The sequence below is a fragment of the Carettochelys insculpta genome, chromosome 20, assembly GCF_033958435.1.
Source record: "Carettochelys insculpta isolate YL-2023 chromosome 20, ASM3395843v1, whole genome shotgun sequence".
NCBI classification, from domain to species: domain Eukaryota; kingdom Metazoa; phylum Chordata; order Testudines; family Carettochelyidae; genus Carettochelys; species Carettochelys insculpta.
The window spans coordinates 23382220-23400722 of NC_134156.1; the positions used below are offsets into that span (position 1 = coordinate 23382220).

Genomic DNA, 18503 nt, shown 5'->3' on the forward strand with positions numbered 1-18503 from the left:
TGTCCGTAATTTCATTGTCTATGTGTAGCTCTTGCAGACATACACATCCGTCAAAAAGGCATTCAGCGAGAAAGCTCCACTGCCGTTCCTCAGGCAGCGTCGACTCCGCTGGCTTGGCCACGTCCACAGGATGAACGATGGAAGGATTCCAAAAGACATCCTGTATGGTGAGCTAGCCTCTGGCAAAAGACCTCCCGGACGCCCCCAGTTGCATTACAAAGATGTCTGCAAGAGAGACCTCAGAGAGGCAGACATCGAGCTGGACAACTGGGAAGATCTAGCAGACGACCGCAGCAGATGGAGGTAGGGGTTACACAAGGGCCTTCAGAAGGGCGAGTTGAAGATCAGACAGCTAGCAGAGGAGGAGCGAGCGCACAGAAAGCACAATAAGGACTTGCCAGACACCCACTACATCTGCAAGAGACGCAGCAAGGACTGTCTCTCTCGTGTGGGTCTTTATAGTCACAATAGACGCTGTAAATGAAGTCCTCAATTGAAACTTTAAAGGGCGCGATCCATAGTCTATGCAGACTGAAGGATGCCTACTACTACGTTCAGTTTGGGTACAAAACCCGACTTTTTTATCAGGCTGGCTCATCATTTTGCATGATCTCTGCTCAAGCATGGAACCAAGTGCATCCACACAAGACACCCCCTAACAGAAGAAATGGTGGATCCCCCTTTGTTGAAGTGCTGGCCCTTTAAATCTGTGCCTGTTAATTCCCCTCCCCCGGCTGTGTCCCCTGCTAAAGGGCAGAGCAGAGGCAGATGCAGGTGGGACAGATTGCCTGGGTCTTGGGAGCTGTTCCTGAGTGGTCACAGAGGCGCAGACAGCTGTCATGTTCAATATGAGTACAGGCCAGAGGGGGGCCTGGAATATGTCTGAGGCCAGAGCTGGGGCGGAAGGCTGTTCTGCCGAGGGGAGACGTGCTGGGCTGCCAGGACCTCCGGGTGCCTGTCTGCACTTGGGATGTTGGGGCTGCACAGTCCTCCTCCCCAAACAGCGAACTGCCCAACAGCAGCAGCTGCAGGAGCGCCCGTCTGGGGCCAGCGGGGAGGTGGGTACTGAGGGAGGGACAAAGGAGGCACCTGAAGCATCTGCTGGCCACCGCTGGAGCCGCATACGAAGCCAGGTGGGCCCCCCGTCTGGCCCAGCCTGTCTGCTCTTATCTTTAAGGAGGGGTTGCCGCTGGGCTGATGCTGCATCCCAGGGAGCCATTGGACCTGGACTGGAAGTCAAGGGAGCTTTGACAACTTCCCTAGGCCTCAGCGGGGGCCTGACGAGACCCCCCCCCGCGGTGCTGCATTCCGTGCTGGCCCCCGCGATCAGAGCCAGCCTGGCTCTCACAGTGCACCTCCAACCAGTCTGCGCCTGAGGCAACATGAAATGTGGCAGCTGGGCTGTACCCTGCACCCCAGAGCGCCCGTACAAGAGTGAAACATCCAGGCAAAGAGCTGCACTGCCTGGTCCTTCCTGATGAATTGTGACTGGCTCTCCTGGGACCTTTCCATTCCCAGGTACATTAGGAAGGGGGGTGCTGACAGGTGCCGCAGGCCCGAGAGGCATTTCCACTCCATGCATCTGACGAAGCCGGTCTTTGCTTAAACTCCAAAAAATCTGTTAGTCTATAAGGTGCCACAGGACTTCTTGCTTTTACAGTTAAAAGAGTTAATGCCTGGCTGGAATCAGAGCACTAACGACCAATAAAAATCTCCCGAAACACCAAACTTTCTTACCCCTTAATCCACCCACTTAGTGTCTTAAGCTTTTCTTTCTTAGCAGCAGCTGGTAGCTGACCACTGGCCCGTGAGTCTGAGCTTGGAATTCGTTTTCTCCTCAATGCGCCTTTCCCTGGGGAAATGCATAGGTGCAGGGAATTGAGGTGCTAAAAGGTTAACAGAACTGCTGGGCTCCTGAAAGCCAAACTCTCCTTCAGAGACAGGCTCTATGTCTGCCAGCCCAGCCTGTATATTCTGCAGCCAGCAAAGCAGAGCATCTCTCTGTCTCTCTCTCCACACACACACACAGAAGCCATCCTTGGCAGTAGCAAGGCCCCTCAACAGAGCAGGGGTCCCAGCTGCACAGGGTACCTCCCGAGGTTACTGCTCACCCGGCTGTCAGATGTGATACTTGTCACTTACCACCACAGCAGAGGGAAAAACATTTCAAAGTTGCTCGCCTGGAACACAGGCAGCTTCTCCCCAGATGACTGGCGCTCGTGAGTGGCAGCAGCTGAGCAGAACTCCTTTCTGATGCAGTGGGTGTAGCGTGGTGGGTGAGGTCTTTCCCATATGGCAATGGCTCATTTGGTCACTTGCGCTCCTGACAATGCAGGGTTAGCCTCCGCTGTGTCCGCACCAGTGGAAGAAGAGGGCTGGAGCCTATGCTAGTACAGAGGGCACTGTTGCCAGGAGATCTGGATACAATTCCCCGCTCTGTCACCAGGTGACCCTAGAGAGGGAACTCTGATGCGCAGTAACTCCAGTTTTCCTGTCTGCAAAATGAGGCTGATGACATTGGCCTGCTTTGCATAGCACCTTGAGATCAGCAGATGGAGGGCTCCCCATCAGTGCTAGCTGTTACTACAACGCTGATCTGCTGGCCCATACACACGTTCTTCCTTCTGGGGCCGTCCATGCTCAAGGGAGGAATCTCGTCTGCACAGGGCCTGACGCACCAAACACGAGCAGACGTAGCACGTCAGCGTCACCCCGCCCTGAAGCAAGGAACTGATCCCATCTGCAGCGGGAAAGAGTGTGGTATGAGCAGCACAGCAGGAGGCTGGAAATCAGGAATCGGGGGGTTGGGCCCTGTTTCGGTCCTGAGTAACACTACAACGGCCGCTGCGTCTCAGTCTGTCCACCCACGGCTGTATGACAAGGCTGGAGTTCTCTGCCACGCAGGGGAAGGAAGAAGGGGCTTGTTAAATTATCCCCCGTGTAACGCAGCCAGCTGCCACCAATGGACCTGCGGCATAGCTGTGCCTCTGCTCCCCAGCCTGACAAGAGAAGGGCCGTACTGGATCAGGCCAATGGTCCAGCCAGTCCAGTGTGCTGTTCTCGTACAGTGGCCAAAGCTTGGTGCTTCAGAGGGAATGAAGAGAACAGGACAACCATTGAGTGATCCATCTCATTGCCCAGCTCCTGCAGTCAGCGCTCAGAGACTAGGGACACCCGGCGCACGGGACCGGTGGTAACTGATGGAGCTATCCTCCGGGATGCCCCAACTGCTGCACCTCCCTTGCTGGCAGACTGGCCAAGCAGCCTGCAGAGGAGAGGACTTTGACCTGTGACAAAGCAGCCAGGCATCTGAGTCACTGTGGAGCCTCAGCCCTGGCTGCCAGAGCCACCTCTCACTGCTCCCGGAACTGCTGGAGGTGTTAATGAGGCCACCGTGTAATGAGGCCCACTTGGTACTGTGGCTCTCAAGGAAGACTAGGGGAATGGGTTCTCCAGGTCCCTGGCTGATGCTCAGCCTGGGTCTACACCAGGCTGCAGCTGCACCAGGTGAGCTCAAGAGCTGCCACCCGCTGGCCGCACTGGGAAGAGTGGAGCTCAGCTTTCCTGCCTGGAAGGTGCTTGGATGCAGCCTGGCTCGGACCAGAGGAGCCCACGGGACTCCTCCAGGTATTGCTGACCAACAGGCACACAGCAGGAGGGAGGTTGTGCGTTCGCTTTATGGCACAGCCCCTTGGATGGCTGTAGAGACAACTCCAGCATGCAAGTCTGAGCAACCTATGAGACAGAAGCGTTGGCAGGTTCCCCAGGTGGCAGGTCACCTCATGCGCATGAGTGACCATCAGAAAATGCCTGTTAGCAGCCCCCGACTCCAGGGACACATACCCCCTGTCCCCAGACTGGAGACCTACCAAGGAGCTCCCTCGGGGCAGATGGGAGGAAAGGCAGCCACAGAAAACACAGCCCATGGTCTACTGGCGCGGCAGCACTCTGCATCCAACTTTCTTCTGACAGGTCTTCCAATCTCTGATGCTGCTGCTTGCATTGGAGTTCACCGAGCCCCACCCCCCAGTACGAGCTCTGCAAGCTCATTGGGGCACAGAGCCTCTCTTCCTGCTGTGTTTGTACAGCACCAGGCACCAGGAGGACCTCCTCCGAGCACGGGGCGCCCAGGTGCTACCGTAATAGAGATCATATGATGCCCAAATTTTGTTCATTTTCTGTGACTAGAGAGGCTCCTTCCTGGTACAAATGCACACACACGCGCACACACATGCACACAGCTAGTTCTAGGCTTCTTGACAACAGGAACTCAGCCCCGATCCATTTCATCTCTCAGTCCCTTGCCGCACCCCTCTCACAAGCCAATAGGACACAGTATCACACAAGGGCAACCAAAGCAGGCAAGACCCCCGCCCTTGTCTAGACCTGGCCTTCCCTTCCCAGTGGCTCTAGGCAGGAGTGGAGATTCACTGCAGGTTGCACCTCTGAAATCCAGTACTCTCAGTGACATCAGTGGTCTGGCATGGTACACGGATGTTGCTGGACCAGAGAACTCAGCAGCCAGAGTGGGGGGCTGAGGAGCCATGGCTGGGAACAGTGGCCTGGCAGCAGTAGGCGAGCTGCTGCTGCTGAGGCTGGGAAGCAGTGGTGGAGCCACAGCCAGGGAGCTGCGTAGCCATGGAGAGGGTGAGCTGCTGCCGGGAAGCATCGGCTTGGCTCCCAGCCCTGCTACAGCCGCCCCAGGGGCCAGCAGCCAGGGCCAGAATGCTGAGGAGCAAGCAGCAGGAGACCACTGGCCGTCCAACAAATTCCCGCCTTCTTGACCCATCTGGTCCCCAAGGTGCAGGACCAGGGAGGTCCAACCTGTAGTTAATGTCTGCACCAGCAAGATTCATGACTTTCAATGCAAGTAACCCAGATCAGCAGGTAGGAGTGGGTCTGAGAGAAAATGGGCCATCCTTGTACAGAACCAGTTCTGTTCCTGATTGCCACCTGCACTAATCAGGAGAGACTCTAGTCAAAGCCATTTGAAGGCTCCATGATTTATCGTTTAATCAATTTCCCCCCATAAAGTGCCTGCACCCTTCATTAGCTCCTCTAACATGCCAGCTGGAAGAGGTACCTACCAGCTGACAGAGAGATGAGATGGCTGTGCAGATAAGAAGACCTGACCTCTCCACTCCCTCCATACCTGCCTGGGGCATAGGAATACCTGGCCTGGCTCAGTTCTTGCTCCCTTATCCCTCACAGAGACAGGCATTGAAGTCTGGCAGCCTGCCTGTTGGGGCCTGGCAGGGGTCACCGTTCAGGTCAGCAGTGTTGCAACCGTGGTGGGGGAGGGTGAGTCAAACGTGCCTGCTGCATTTTTAGGTGTCATGTGCTCAAGAGGTGTGGGGCAGCTAGGCCAGAACAGGGGCTCACTGGCATGGGGGGGCGGAAACCAGAGTAACTGGATTATAGTGGAGTCCCCCTCCCACATTATACCAGTAACTGAGAGAAGAATCTAGCTCATTAACTACAACGGAGATGTGCCAGGTTTCTGTCAATAATGAACTGATGGACCCAGCCCCCTAACTGAGAGGGAGCCACTGCAGAATCACACCAGTGTAAACAAGACTAGAATCTGTCTCTTCCTGCTGCTGGGATTCTCTGGCTGGACAAAAGTCCTTGTTGGATATTTTTCTCCCCAAACCTCCTTGAACATCTGTAAGTTACAAGGGCTACTTCCCCGCATCTGCTCTGCACACACCTCTAGGTCACCCACCTTCCTCCCTTCCCCAGCTCCTTCTCCACCCCCCAGGCCTGTCTCCACAAGTCACACTTCTCCCCCCTTCACCAGCCCTGGTGATGGGCAGCTGGCCAACCCTGGGCTCTTGTAGCCAGAGGGAATGCAACTGACACATGCAGCCACTTCAGCCAGGTACTCTGCACCAGAACTTCTTAACCCTTTAGTTGTTGGCTTCCTAGAACCAGCCAGCAGTCACAGATGATGGTGCCAGATGCCTTCTCCATTCCAAATACCCCCTCCCTCTAGGCAGCCCCCTTCCTCCACCTCCTGAAGCCCTCAGAGGGGCAGGCCACAAACTGGAAAAACTCCAGGGAAGAGCAACAAAAAAACATTTCGGGTCTAGAAAACATGCCCTCTGAAGGCAGACTGAAAAAACCGGGTTTCTTTAACCTGGGAAAGGAGACAAAGAGGAGACTGAGAGGGAACGTGATAACAGTTTTCAAGTACATAAAATGGTATTACCGGGAGAAGGGAGAAAACTGTTGTTCTTGGCTTTTGAGGACAGGACAAGGAGCAATGGGCTTAAATTGCAGCAAGGGAGTTTACGTTGGACATTAGGAAAAACTTCCAAACTGCCAGGGTGGTTAAACACTGGGATAAATTTCCTAGGGAGTTTGTGGAATCTCCATTGTTGGAGATATTAAAGAACTGTCAGGGATGATCTAAATGGTGCTTGGTCCTGCCACGAGAGCAGGGACTGGATTTGATGACCTCTCGAGCTTCCTTCCAGTTCTATGATTCTATGACATCACACCCAGGCCTTCTGCCAGGCAATTCACAGCACCATCCCGTTAAGCCCCCTGGTCTCCTATAAAGCAGGGTGGTTTTGTAGCTACGAGACGGGACTGGGTCTCAGCAGACCAGGGTGCTCTTGCCCGTTCTGATACTTACACTGGTGAGACCTTGGTAATGCATTTGCATCTCACCCTCCACAGAGACTCACCTACTTTCCAGGCTGTGTGGTGCTTGCAGACCCTCAGATGGAAGGGGCTGGAGATGCACAGGGTTCTGAGTACAGTTTGCAGACAGTCAGCTGCACAAGCCATATAAACTCCTATGGCACTCAAGGTCCACAGACAGCATAAGAACGGCCACGCTGGGTCAGACCAAAGGTCCATCTAAGCCCAGTACCCTGTTTTCTGACAGTGGCCAAGACTAGGCATCCCAGAGGGAATAAACAGAACAGGAAATCACCAAGTGAGCCCTCTCCGGTCACCCATTTCCAGCTTCTGGCACACGGAGGCGAGGTATACCTAGCCTGTAGCTTCTTGGGGTTACAGTCAATGTTTCTGCTCGTATTTTCCATCCAGCTGTGGATTTTTCCATCCATGTGCAGAATGAATTTTCTTACGTGCACTGAGGCGGGTGTGGATGTGCACCACCAGTAGAAACACAAGCCTCGCTGTGGGAGCTCTGCTAAGCAGTGGTCAACATCTGAATCTCTCCCTAGCGATTGCACAAGTGTGCAGCTCACAGGGACGACTTGCCATGGGGCTCTCTTTCCTGGTGACAGGTGGCTCCTGAGTGATCAGGAATGCGGGTTGTAGATACAAGACAGCACCGTCAGACTGCCAGCCAACCAAGCAGGAGAGCGGTCAGACCACCTTGCACGGCAGGTAACCCACACTCAGGCCAGCTCTGAGCACAGCCGGATCCTGGGATAGCCTCTTCCTTTGCACTCTCAACAGCAAAAGGCTCAGGCTAATGATTCTTTGTGGCAGCTTTGGTAGAGCCATTGCTCTATAATTATGACTCATGCCTAATTTCTGCAGCATTTTTCATGCCAGCCCTGTCTCACAGTGCCTGGCGGAGATTAATAATCTAATTACAGTCAGATAAGAGCAGAGGGAGAAAACGAGCGGCCTGAGCAGGATGTCCAGCAGCAAGCTCCAGCAGGAGAAGACTCTCAGACCAACGGCGGAGATGTAGCAGACACAAGGCAACAGGAGGGGAGACCCCTATTTAACTCACAGTCAAGGGTAGTGGGTAAAGACCCAGCAGGTCCCAGCTCTGTCTCTTCCACCACAAGGACTCACCCCTTCCACGCGCCCCTCCTGGAGTGAAGCCCAGCCCCAGGTTACTGTCCCCATCCCCTGACCATCTCCAGCTCCCTTCCCAGGAGGTGTCATCACCCCACCCTTTCCTGCCAGCCACAGCACCTGGTGTTTGGCGACCCAGGCAGCCGCACCACAGCCCCAGCCCTCCAGGGGCAGGCAGAACGTAGGCAGTTCTGGGACAGCGGTGGCACAATGCATTCGGGCAGCTGAGGGTTAAGCTCAACCCTCGTTAACTGGAGAGAAGGCGAAGCTGCTGCCCTATGTCACCAGCCTGTTTGGGGCCCAGCCCTGCATGTCGCACTCCTTCCAGTTCCACCGGCAACCCCGGGCATTCTGCCCGAGTACCAGGTACACAGGGTCAGGCACTTGGCGAAGAGGCTGGCATCTTTCCCCAGGGTTACTTTGTCCTCAAGAATCATCTCTGAGCCTTGTTTGCAAACCTCAAAGATCAGGGCAGAAGACGGTTATAATGCAGCAATCACTGACGTGCCAATGCAAGAAACACAGCCAGCCCCCAGGTACATACCTGGTGCGTGAGCTCAGCCCAGGCAAAGAGCTGCAGCCTGTGTAACCACCTGGGCCGGGGGGAGAGGAGGTCAGAGGGGAAGAACGCTCTCACATTGCAAGTTGGAGGCTGGTGAGCAGAAGTTGCTGCTTTCAAGCAGAGGCTATTGATGCAAGACGGCGTAGGAACTCTCGGAGGGGCCGGCAGAACAGCTGGGCGATCCAGAGCCACGGCAGCTGCAAGGGGGTGGGAGAAGCAGGTATCATCATCGCGGAGTTTGCAGAGCATTGCCAGGGACCCCCCCAACCCCATGGAGCCTAACTCACCAAATAGCCGCTGTGCCTTCATTTGGTGAGTGCACAGAACACGGTGCTGCCTGGGCTGCATGGTAACAGCTGTGCAGGGAAACACCGCAGAGTAAGCAGGGGTGCAGAGACAGTGCCTCCCCTGCAAGCACTGAGAAAAGGACAGAGGCCAATGGTTGGTTTCCCGGTGCTGGGAGCACCCATTTAACCAAATCAATCCAAAACCGACCCAGATCAGCACAGGGCTGTGTATTCAGCATGCCCTGTTATGGTATGCCACTTCCTTAATGAATTACGCTAAGTCACGTACGTTCCCAGCAGTACAGACAAGGCCTTAACCCTGCACCATTTTCGCATGTAGAAAAGGCCTAGCTGTCCGGAGAGCATGGGAGTGCAATGCTCCCCTAATATTTTCCATCTGTGTGCAGAATAAATGTTGTTGTGTGCACCAAGGCATGAGTGGATGTGCAACACACGCTGCTGGCTGTGGGCACCGTGGGTGCACTGCTAGTCAGCTGGGTGGCATTTGACTCTCTCCTGGGCAGCCGCCCAAGCGCTCAGCTTACAGGGAACGCTGCTCCCCGCACCCAGCTGTGTCGTTGCCCCTTACTCCGGATCAGTGAAGTACAGTGGTGTTTCTCTCCAGGCTTTGGAAGTGAAAGGCTTGTGGTGAAACGCAATCCCATTCGCAGCTGGGGTACCAGGAATGCCCCAGAAGGGGGACAGTGGGGTTGGGATTGAGAAGTAGTGTAGCTAGGTGGCGAACCCAGGACTCAAAAGGCAGTGTGTGTGCTGTGGTGAGGGTGGGAGAAGGGTCAGCAGAGAGATGGAGTGGCTGTTGCGGCGGGGGGTGTTTCAAACCCCTGGCTCTGTGCTGTGTCCGGCTCTAACCAACACTTCACAAAAAAGAAACCCAACCACGTGCTCCCTAATTGTGTGGGGAGGATTAAAACTGAAAAATCCAACTTCTAATAGGCAGGCTAGGGCCCTGTCCTGAGTTTAACAATAGCTCTGATTTAGATTAGCATAACAGTCCCTCCTTCCTGGCACGGAAAACTGTAACAGCCCAAGGGCTCATTTGTTACATTTCAGGCCTCGGTGGCTCAATGGTGAGCTCTTCCACCCCATTTTTATTTGGCTTGGACTTTATGGCCAAACAAAGAGCCAAATTCTGAGCTCATGTGCACTGGTGTAAATCCGCAGCAATCCTAGCACGATCGATCGCCGTGGCTGCTCCAGACAGATCCCTGAGTCCCTGAGGTCAGAACCTGGCCATAAAAGAAGATATGTTCAGAGAACTCATTTAAGTGACTGCTCTGTTTTCATGTTACAGGCTCAATAATGAATGGATTCTGCCGTGTTTGGGGTCCTACGGTAATGAACCAAGCTTGTTTGTGAGGCTGAGGAGCAAATGCAACGTTGTTCCTATCCCAATCAGTGGCCTAATTGCCTAACTGGAGTCACGTGGCAAACACAGTTGTTTTCCAAATTGAACTAAAGCAGGGGAATATTATTAAAGGGAACTCCAGTTTGCAGCGGAAGCCAAAGCAGGTCTGCGTCTGAGCTATAGACAGAGAGGAGGCGGATGTGCAGACAGCAATACGGTTAGGAGAGACAGAGAGGGCAGCGCGCGCTAGGCATTCGCAAGAGATGAAATGATACAGTCATCATTATCAGCAATGGCCTTATCAATGCGAGAATGCTGCTAGCATGACAGGGCCAGCTGAGTGATCCAGTTGGGCAAGAGAGAGTGTTCAGAAGGGCTCCCGTGTTCCTCTGAAACACTCTTATCATACTGGAAGAAGACAGTTAAAAACTGGGAAGTCAGTGTCTATAAAGCCTTGGTCACTGCAACATTCCCTCTAATTTTTCCCTCCATGGACAGAATAAATTTTGTGATGTACACCCAGGCACGAGTGGAGGTGTACCACCAATAGAAACACATGCTAATGGTTGGGGGTACTCTGCTAATCAGCTGGGTGGCACCTGAATCTCTCTGTCGGCAAAGGATCCAAGCTTCTACGACACCAGAAACGTGTCTGGTTGTGATTTGAAAACTGGAGTTCTAATAGTGAAACACAAACGACCCAGCGCCCCTGTTCCTATTTCAGATATGAGTGCTCTGTCGCACCGGGACATATAGGCTGTGGGGTATTTAACTATCCTTGACACGTTGGTTCCAAAGGCAGAGCCCTGCTCTCTCAGGCTACGTCTACACGTGCACCCAACTTCGAAATAGCTTATTTCGATGTTGCGACATCGAAATAGGCTATTTCGATGAATAACATCTACACGTCCTCCAGGGCTGGCAACGTCGATGTTCAACTTCGACGTTGCTCAGCCCAACATCGAAATAGGCACAGCGAGGGAACGTCTACACGCCAAAGTAGCACACATCGAAATAAGGGAGCCAGGCACAGCTGCAGACAGGGTCACGGGGCGGACTCAACAGCAAGTCGCTCCCTTAAAGGGCCCCTCCCAGACACACTTTCATTAAACAGTGCAAGATACACAGAGCCAACAACTAGTTGCAGACCCTGTATATGCAGCACGGACCCCCAGCTGCAGCAGCAGCAGCCAGAAGCCCTGGGCTAAGGGCTGCTGCCCACGGTGACCACAGAGCCCCGCAAGGGCTGGAGAGAGAGTATCTCTCAACCCCCCAGCTGATGGCCACCATGGAGGACCCCGCTATTTCGATGTTGCGGGACGCGGATCGTCTACACGTCCCTACTTCGATGTTGAACGTCGAAGTAGGGCGCTATTCCCATCCGCTCATGGGGTTAGCGACTTCGACGTCTCGCCGCCTAACGTCGATTTCAACTTCGAAATAGCGCCCAACACGTGTAGACGTGACGGGCGCTATTTCGAAGTTACTGCCGCTACTTCGAAGTAGCGTGCACGTGTAGACGCAGCCTCAGTTGCTCAAACCGCCTCCCTCCAGGGGTGAGTAAAGTGAGGGGGCAGGCTCCCTCGCGGGTGGGGAGTGACATTTCAAAAGGGGAAGAGCAGTGTGATTGGCTGCTGGGTCTCAGGCTCATGCATCCCATCAAAAATGTTGAAATGTTACTATTTTTATGTCCGTTTATTCATATGCCTGTACTGATTAATAAAGTTTTTACATTCGACACGCTTATTTTCCTACATGTGCCGAAAGGTTGGGTTTTTTTCATATGAACCTATCAGAACGTTCCATTGGTTTGAATTACATCAGACAGGTTACAGGGAGGCCCTGTTAATTGCCAGAATTTAAAGTGGGGCCCGACATAAAAGGTTTGCTCACCCCTGCCTTTGTCCACTGGGAGGACTATTGTGTGAATTACAGTAGTACCTAGAGGCCTTGGCCAAGCTCAAGAGCTGTTGTGCTAGGTGCTGTACATAAAACAGTCCCTACTTCAAAGAGCTTTGGTCTAAATGGAGAAGATAGACCACGGGATGCTTACTAGCTCCCTTTTACTGGGAGACTGAGGCACGGTGCAATTACAGGCCAGATTCTCTGAGGGCACAAATCAGCATCACATCATTGACATCCAAGCGTTTTGCTTGGGTTCATGTCAGAGGCCAGATCTTCCATGGTGCCTGGGAGCCTGAACAGCTCAGCCCATTGGCTCTCGGCTCGCTGGCCTTGTTGAGAGTACAGGACTGAGAATGACAGGTGAGAAAGCTTCTTCATGCCATCAGGGACGCAATCTGATCCAATGACTTGTCTCTCTTGTCCATTTTACCCACTGCGCCAAGTTATAGGCTCCAGCCTGGCCAGGCCCTGGCACGGGACACAGTGTGGGAGGGAAAAGGGAAAGCTTTCAGTCCCGGTGGATCAATTCCTCCAGCACAAACAAGTATCTCAGAGCCATGACCCAGCGTTTCTGCTGTCAATAATTAACAAGGGAGAGAGCAGCAAGCGCCTGCAGAAGCGACCACCAGACCCTCTAGTCAAGGCAGAAGGGGAGCAGCGGGCCTGGCTGAGAAGCACCCTGCCTGCAGAGGGACTTCCATACAGAGCCACCAGGCTCTTCTATTCTGTTCCCAGTGAGCATATTCTATTAGTTAATTTCACCACTCTGCACCTCTGGGTCACGATTTACCCCCTCAGCATGTGTGTGTAATTAATTCTCAGCCAATGCTGCGGGGGGTGGGGGGGGGCGTATGATCTCCCACATTCTTCCAAGGGAGACTGTTGCCTGCTTTTGACACAATGTGGTGGCACGCACTGGACAATTCTATAGAAGATAACAATTAAAATGCTTCCAGGTTGAAACGGAGAGACGCAAATGGCCCAGCTGGGTGGTCAGGAGCAAACCATTCCTATACCATCTGAAGCTGGAGTTGGCAGGCAGGAATGGCGGGAAGGGGAACTGACGGAAAAGGGAAAGCACGGCTCTGGAAGAACATGGCACCTTGTTAGGGATAGCTGGAGGCTTAAGAACTCCGGGTGAGGGACAGGTTGGACATTTGAAGCACGGAGGAAAGAAAACACACCTGGCTGCTGCTAGAGTTTAGGGCTGACCTCACCGCTGTGCTGTGTTTACTGTATTTATCGTTTCAAAATTTTGGATTCGAGAGAGGAATGGAGAAGAGGCTCCTTGTATTCCACCATCCAAGCATTCACTAAAAAAAAGAATTAAACCTGCTTTTCATATGGCTGCGCAGACAATCTTTAAAACGGGCCCTGAACATAACCGATGCAAGGCCATCTGCCTGCCCTGCAGACCACCAGAAACAATTGCTCTGAGGAAAGTATGAACTGTCTCATGTGTTTCAATTGGGTGTTTACTCTGAAGTCTAATGACACCCTCTGGATCCTTTGCTCAGCAATGCTCCAGAGACAGCTACAGCAGAAAGGAAAAGTAGCACCCCCCAGAATGTCAGCGATATTTTGTCCCAAGCACGCTCTGCAATAACCCTTCTGCTTTTTGTTGTTGCTGAACAATGTCCACTCAAGCGGATCTAAGCTTTCATCTCATAAGAGAACCCCGGTTCTGCTCTTGTTTCCCATAAAACATGTGAGATTCCTCCCTCCCCAGCCCGCCTTGTCACACTGGTATCATTGTAGCTGTTTTTTTGAACCCTACGCAGTACTGCCATGCATTGTGAGAGGAGCATAAAGTCCCCTTCCTAGCACTGGCAATGCTTGTCCAAACCACAAACCATAAACCCCTTCCCCCCTTGGGGAATCAGGGAGATAAACACTCATGGAATGTGCTGGCTAATGCCGAGTGATACTCGTTAATTAAACCCATCATCAATTCAACAAGTCTGCAACACACAACGGGCCCTATTCTGCTCTGACACCAGAGGAAAACAGCCCTAGCTACAGTGAAGTCAGCTCACTGCCCCTGATATGAAAACAAGAGGAGAATCCCATGTAGGGGCATAACTGCTCCATCCAGAGCATTAATGGTGCTGATAAAAGGAAAAACCATCTGTTTCCAGTTGGCAACTTCCCTGCAAGCTGGTTGTGCTTATGCCTCAGAAGACACTAAAGCAATACAAAGCAAAGTGAAGCCCACAGTGGGAAAGCTTGGGTGCCCTGATGTCCCGATTTATAGGGACTATCTTGATATTTGGGGCTTTGTCTTATGTAGGCACCCCTGCTCGCCCCACACCTCCGTCCCAATTTTTCACACTTGCTATCTGATCACCTTAACCTTTCCAATCATACCAATCCAAGAGTTCAGCCAGCCAGGCTGAAATATTGGTCTTAACACAACCAATGGCAACAATTCCTATTTTTTTTTCCCAGGGGGCCAGGATTTCACTGCATGTCATTTCCTCAGTGTAATTCATCAAGGGAGAAAACCATCGTGGAAAAGTCTGTCTAAGTAATATCCTGGCTGAGCTATTGTCAAGCCAGCCTGCCTGCCTGCCAGCCATTGGAGCACATGATGGCAAAGACCGACAGGCCACATGTTCCAAAGTGGCCTCGAAGTTTTGGGTACTTCTGTTTTTTAGAGGCCAGTTGACTTTGCTCAGACAGTCCCTCCTATGCTTCTCTCCCACTGGTTTTACTGCTCGGGAAATCAGCACGGTGACTACATCGGCCCCTCTTGCTGCTTCTGACTATGTCCCCTGCTCACAGCTCTCACCTTCTGGGACATCCAAAGTCGTTATCCATCCATTATTTCAATGCTATACGCAGGGTTTTGACTCTGTGCATGGAAGAGGCTGCAAGGGAGGGCAAAATCATAGGATCTGCTCCTATGCTGAGTTAGAAATTGGCCTTAAATCTTAACAGGATCTAAAAGAGCTTACAAGCCCTTGAGCTCCCATCTCACCATGAACACTGCTGGGTACGGTTCACCATTGCCAGCCTAATACTCTTTAAATCAGCCATGTAGATGCTAATCGATTGGTTTGTGGATCGGGGTTTGGTTTAGACGCACGTCAACTTGTACGCACGCATGAATGCTACGCGTATTCCACCAGACCACAGATCTGGGAATCTAATTACAGTGCTGCACTGAGTGGGAAAGAAGGAGCAAGTGCTATTGGGGTCCAGGGCGTGGAATGAAGCATTCGTTAAGGGAGAAAATCTGCAGCTAAGAAAATCACGCAGCCTGTAGACGTGAGCTCTGGTACGGTGGAATGTGTCGCGGGAGGAAGGACCCGGACGGGGACATGCATGCAGCTCTAGGGGCAGGGGGAGCTTACAGAGATAGAGTGAGTGTTTTGGGATAGAGCTGGAATGGTCGGAGCATGTGGAATGCGTTAGCTGGGCAAACTGGGGGCAAGGGAATGGAAAGCCCCCTACCACTGCTCCCTCTAAGTATTTCCATCCATGGATGGAATAAATCTTATGTGCACCAAGGCCCGTACAAATACGCACCACCACTATAAAACACATGCTGCTGGCTGCAGGGGACTGTGGGTGCTCAGCTGGGCAGCCTGGGAACTTCTCCCAGGTGGCCACCTAAGGGCTCAGCTTACAGGGAACACAGGCCCCTACTGATCTAAAGAGGGAAGCGACATAGCACCCCAAGAGAGAAGGTAAGCGAGGTGACAGCTGTTACTGGACTAGCTTCTGCTGGTGAGAGAGACAAGCTACGCCGAGCTCTTCTGCGGGTGGGGCGTGGACTTTTCACCCCCACCCTCTGCGTGACAAAGCTAGGTCCCCCTCACTTTTTTAGCATAAACCTGGCCTAATCTCCTCCGTGCCTGACAGGAAGCCAGCGGAGAGGAAAAGTTGTGATCACACGGCAGAAGCAGGAACAGCACCCAACTGTCCTAGCTCCCAGCGCTCGCAGCACTAAGGGCTAGCTAAATCCTTGTGGGAATGCAGGTGCGGAGGTAAAGATTCTACTGATCCCCCCGCGGGAGCACTAGGTTCACCCCTGCCTAAAGTCACCAAAGGAGGCAGCAGTGGCAGGTCACCAAGCTTGTCCTCATCATAGCCAGGGGCAGGGCAGCCTCTGTTCCTGAGAGGCCTGGATCTGGCAGAGCAGCTGTGTTGCAGGGCCAGGATAGACACTGACAGTGCATCCGGGAGCTCCAGCCGTAGGGCAGCAAAGGTTGCTGCGTGATTTAGCACAGGGCTGCATGGGCAAAGAGGGTTGCAAGGGCAGCGTGCGCTGATGAGGCACCCTCAGTGCCTGCGTCCTGCCCCTGCGTCCAGCCCTTCTGCTTGTCGACCAAACTGATCCCGAATGGAAAGCAAATGTTCTTTCCTTGGCTGGGGCAGGCAACAATGTGCAACTTGCCTTCCCTTAAGTACAAGGAAACGGCAGCTTGAGGCCTTGGCTTCCCGCATGGAGAGCTGCCTGGATCAAGGACAGCATGTAAAGCGCCACACACAGGAGTCACCAAGGTACAAATAACCCTCTCACTAGGATGCTGACAGCTGCGCCATCTGGTCTCTCGGATCCCTGACACCCTGCGCTCCTTTATGAGCCTACTTTGGAGATTTATTTCCAGGCTGTTTATTTTAGGGAATGGATTTTTCCATCGTCCTGGGGATTCGTGAGGCTGGGAATGATTTTCCTTTGCAGCCCACCAAGATCCCAGGTCTTCAGCTCTATTTTGGGATGTGAACTTGAAAACAGAAATAGGAATTTCAGCCCTCTCAGGGTTGATCTTTGGTCCAACATGCTCTTGATTTCCTGAACGGTTATCTCTTCGAATGACGAAGGAGGCGGGGGGGAAAAGCTATTATTTCGGGACCGCCAAGTTCTCCAAAGCAGAAGTTACTCCCCCCTCCTCTTTTGCTGTTGCTGCTCCAGTCAGCGTTACTTGGTAACTAACTCTTGGTGAAAGACAGGCTGCTGCCCATCAATAGCTCTCTGCAGTGTATACCTCATGCATGTCATGCAGAGATCTCAAAGCACTTTGCAAAGGTTGCGTAGCAATCCTCTCTCTGTGCCATCGCCAGGACAGCTGCCTTCATCCAACCATACTGCCTTGCTCCATGCCAGCCTGGCATTGACCGGGCTAAGGGTTTTGCTGGTTTCAATTTCCTTTGTGAAATCTATGCTAAATTGCCCATTTTAATCTTCCCCGACCCTACAAATAAACGGCATGTGCTGTGGGAGACTGCTAGGAACAGAAGTACTTGAGAAATGCAGCCGGTACAGTGGTGGACTTGGGAGACCCATCAGCTCTCACCAGGGGGAGATGAAGACCTACCGGCTTAGATAAATGGACAGCCCCCATGGAAGGCATCTGCTGCATTTTGAAGGGAGCCCGCATGGGAAAAGCAACCCGTGCTGGCTACAGTCTCACCTCCCTTCCTTTGCAAGCTTGCCTGTTGCAGGGGGAGGGGGATCCCTACTAGGGTATGGCTCGAGAGCCAGGCCTTTCCCCCCCACCCCTCCTTCTCCTGTCTTTGGAGTCCCTGGAGCTCACTGCCTACCGTCCCCCTCCCCGCAGCTCTGCATGTCCGTCAGCTGCCTTGGCCCTCCACCCCGCCAAGCCAGCCACCTCTGCACAGCAGCAGCTGAATTGTTCTGCCCTCCAAGGAGGCATTTGCTCCCGGCAATGATGCACATTAAGCCCTGGCACAGAGCTCGGTTGCTGCTTGTAGCAGGGGCAGCAAGGCTCTGGGAGGGAGAAACGCGTTTCCCCTGGATTTTAAAAGAGGTCTGAATCGGAGGCAAATGAAGGACACGTGCCAAGGGAGGGAGCCAACCCTTCGGTTTCCCCTCCCCCAGGTCCAGCTCTACTAACTCCCCCTCCGGGCTGCCCGCCTCCTCCCGGGAATGCAGCGGCGCCCGGGCACAAGCTGCACCGGTGCTGCTGTGGCCGCTCGGCATCACCCTCTGGCAGCCACGTGCCAGCCCTGCCTCGGGGGGCCCCCTGCCGAGCGCAGGGATTTCCCCACCCCTGCGCCCTGCCCGCCACCTGCTCCCCTTCCCGGGCGGGGCTGGGGCTGGGGCGGGCTGCTCGCATCCCTGCCCAGCCCAGCCCAGAGCCCGCGGGCAGCGGCTGGTCCCCTCGCGGCCGGGGCGCTGCCGCGCGCGACGCAGCTGCGGTGCGCGGGGCAGGGGCGGCGGGAGCAGAGGGGTTCGCCTCGCAGCTGCTGGAGCCGCGCGCCGGGGGCGCCGGTCTGGCGGGCGGCGGGAGCCTCCCCGGCGCGGAAGAGGTAAGAGCGCTGCGGTTGGGGCTGGGGCTTGGGCAGGCGACCCCCGCCCCAGGGAAGCGCCCTGCAGCGGGCGCCTGCGGGGGGACAGGTGGGAGCCCCGCTCCGGGCGGGCTGGCGGAGGGAGCCGGCGGGGGGGGGGGGTTGCTGTTGCTGCTTTCGGGGAGGGGTCCATGGGAAGAACCCCCCTGGGCGCTGGGGAGTTTGTGGAGACCTTCACTTAATCTGCTGGGGGTGGGGGGCGCTAGGCGTGCTTAGTGGGGGGGCTCCTCTGGGAGCTTTCTGCGCCCCCCCCCCTTTCCTGGCGCCCCAGTGGCGT

General features: G+C 54.0%; 1 protein-coding gene across 4 annotated transcripts in view; it reads right to left on the reverse strand.

The window, feature by feature from the left end:
• Positions 1 to 18503, reverse strand: part of SLC39A11 (solute carrier family 39 member 11) — a 318218-nt gene that overhangs the window by 279674 nt on the left and 20041 nt on the right. For 2 of the 4 annotated variants that reach the window (XM_075014323.1, XM_075014327.1), the window contains exon 2: positions 8333 to 8547. The exons of 1 other annotated variant lie outside the window; for it this stretch is intronic. The gene's annotated coding sequence lies outside the window, so the exon portion shown is untranslated. Of the gene's footprint in view, positions 1 to 8332; positions 8548 to 8637; positions 8754 to 18503 lie in introns of those variants that run through there. One more of the 4 variants, XM_075014325.1, reaches the window with a different exon arrangement.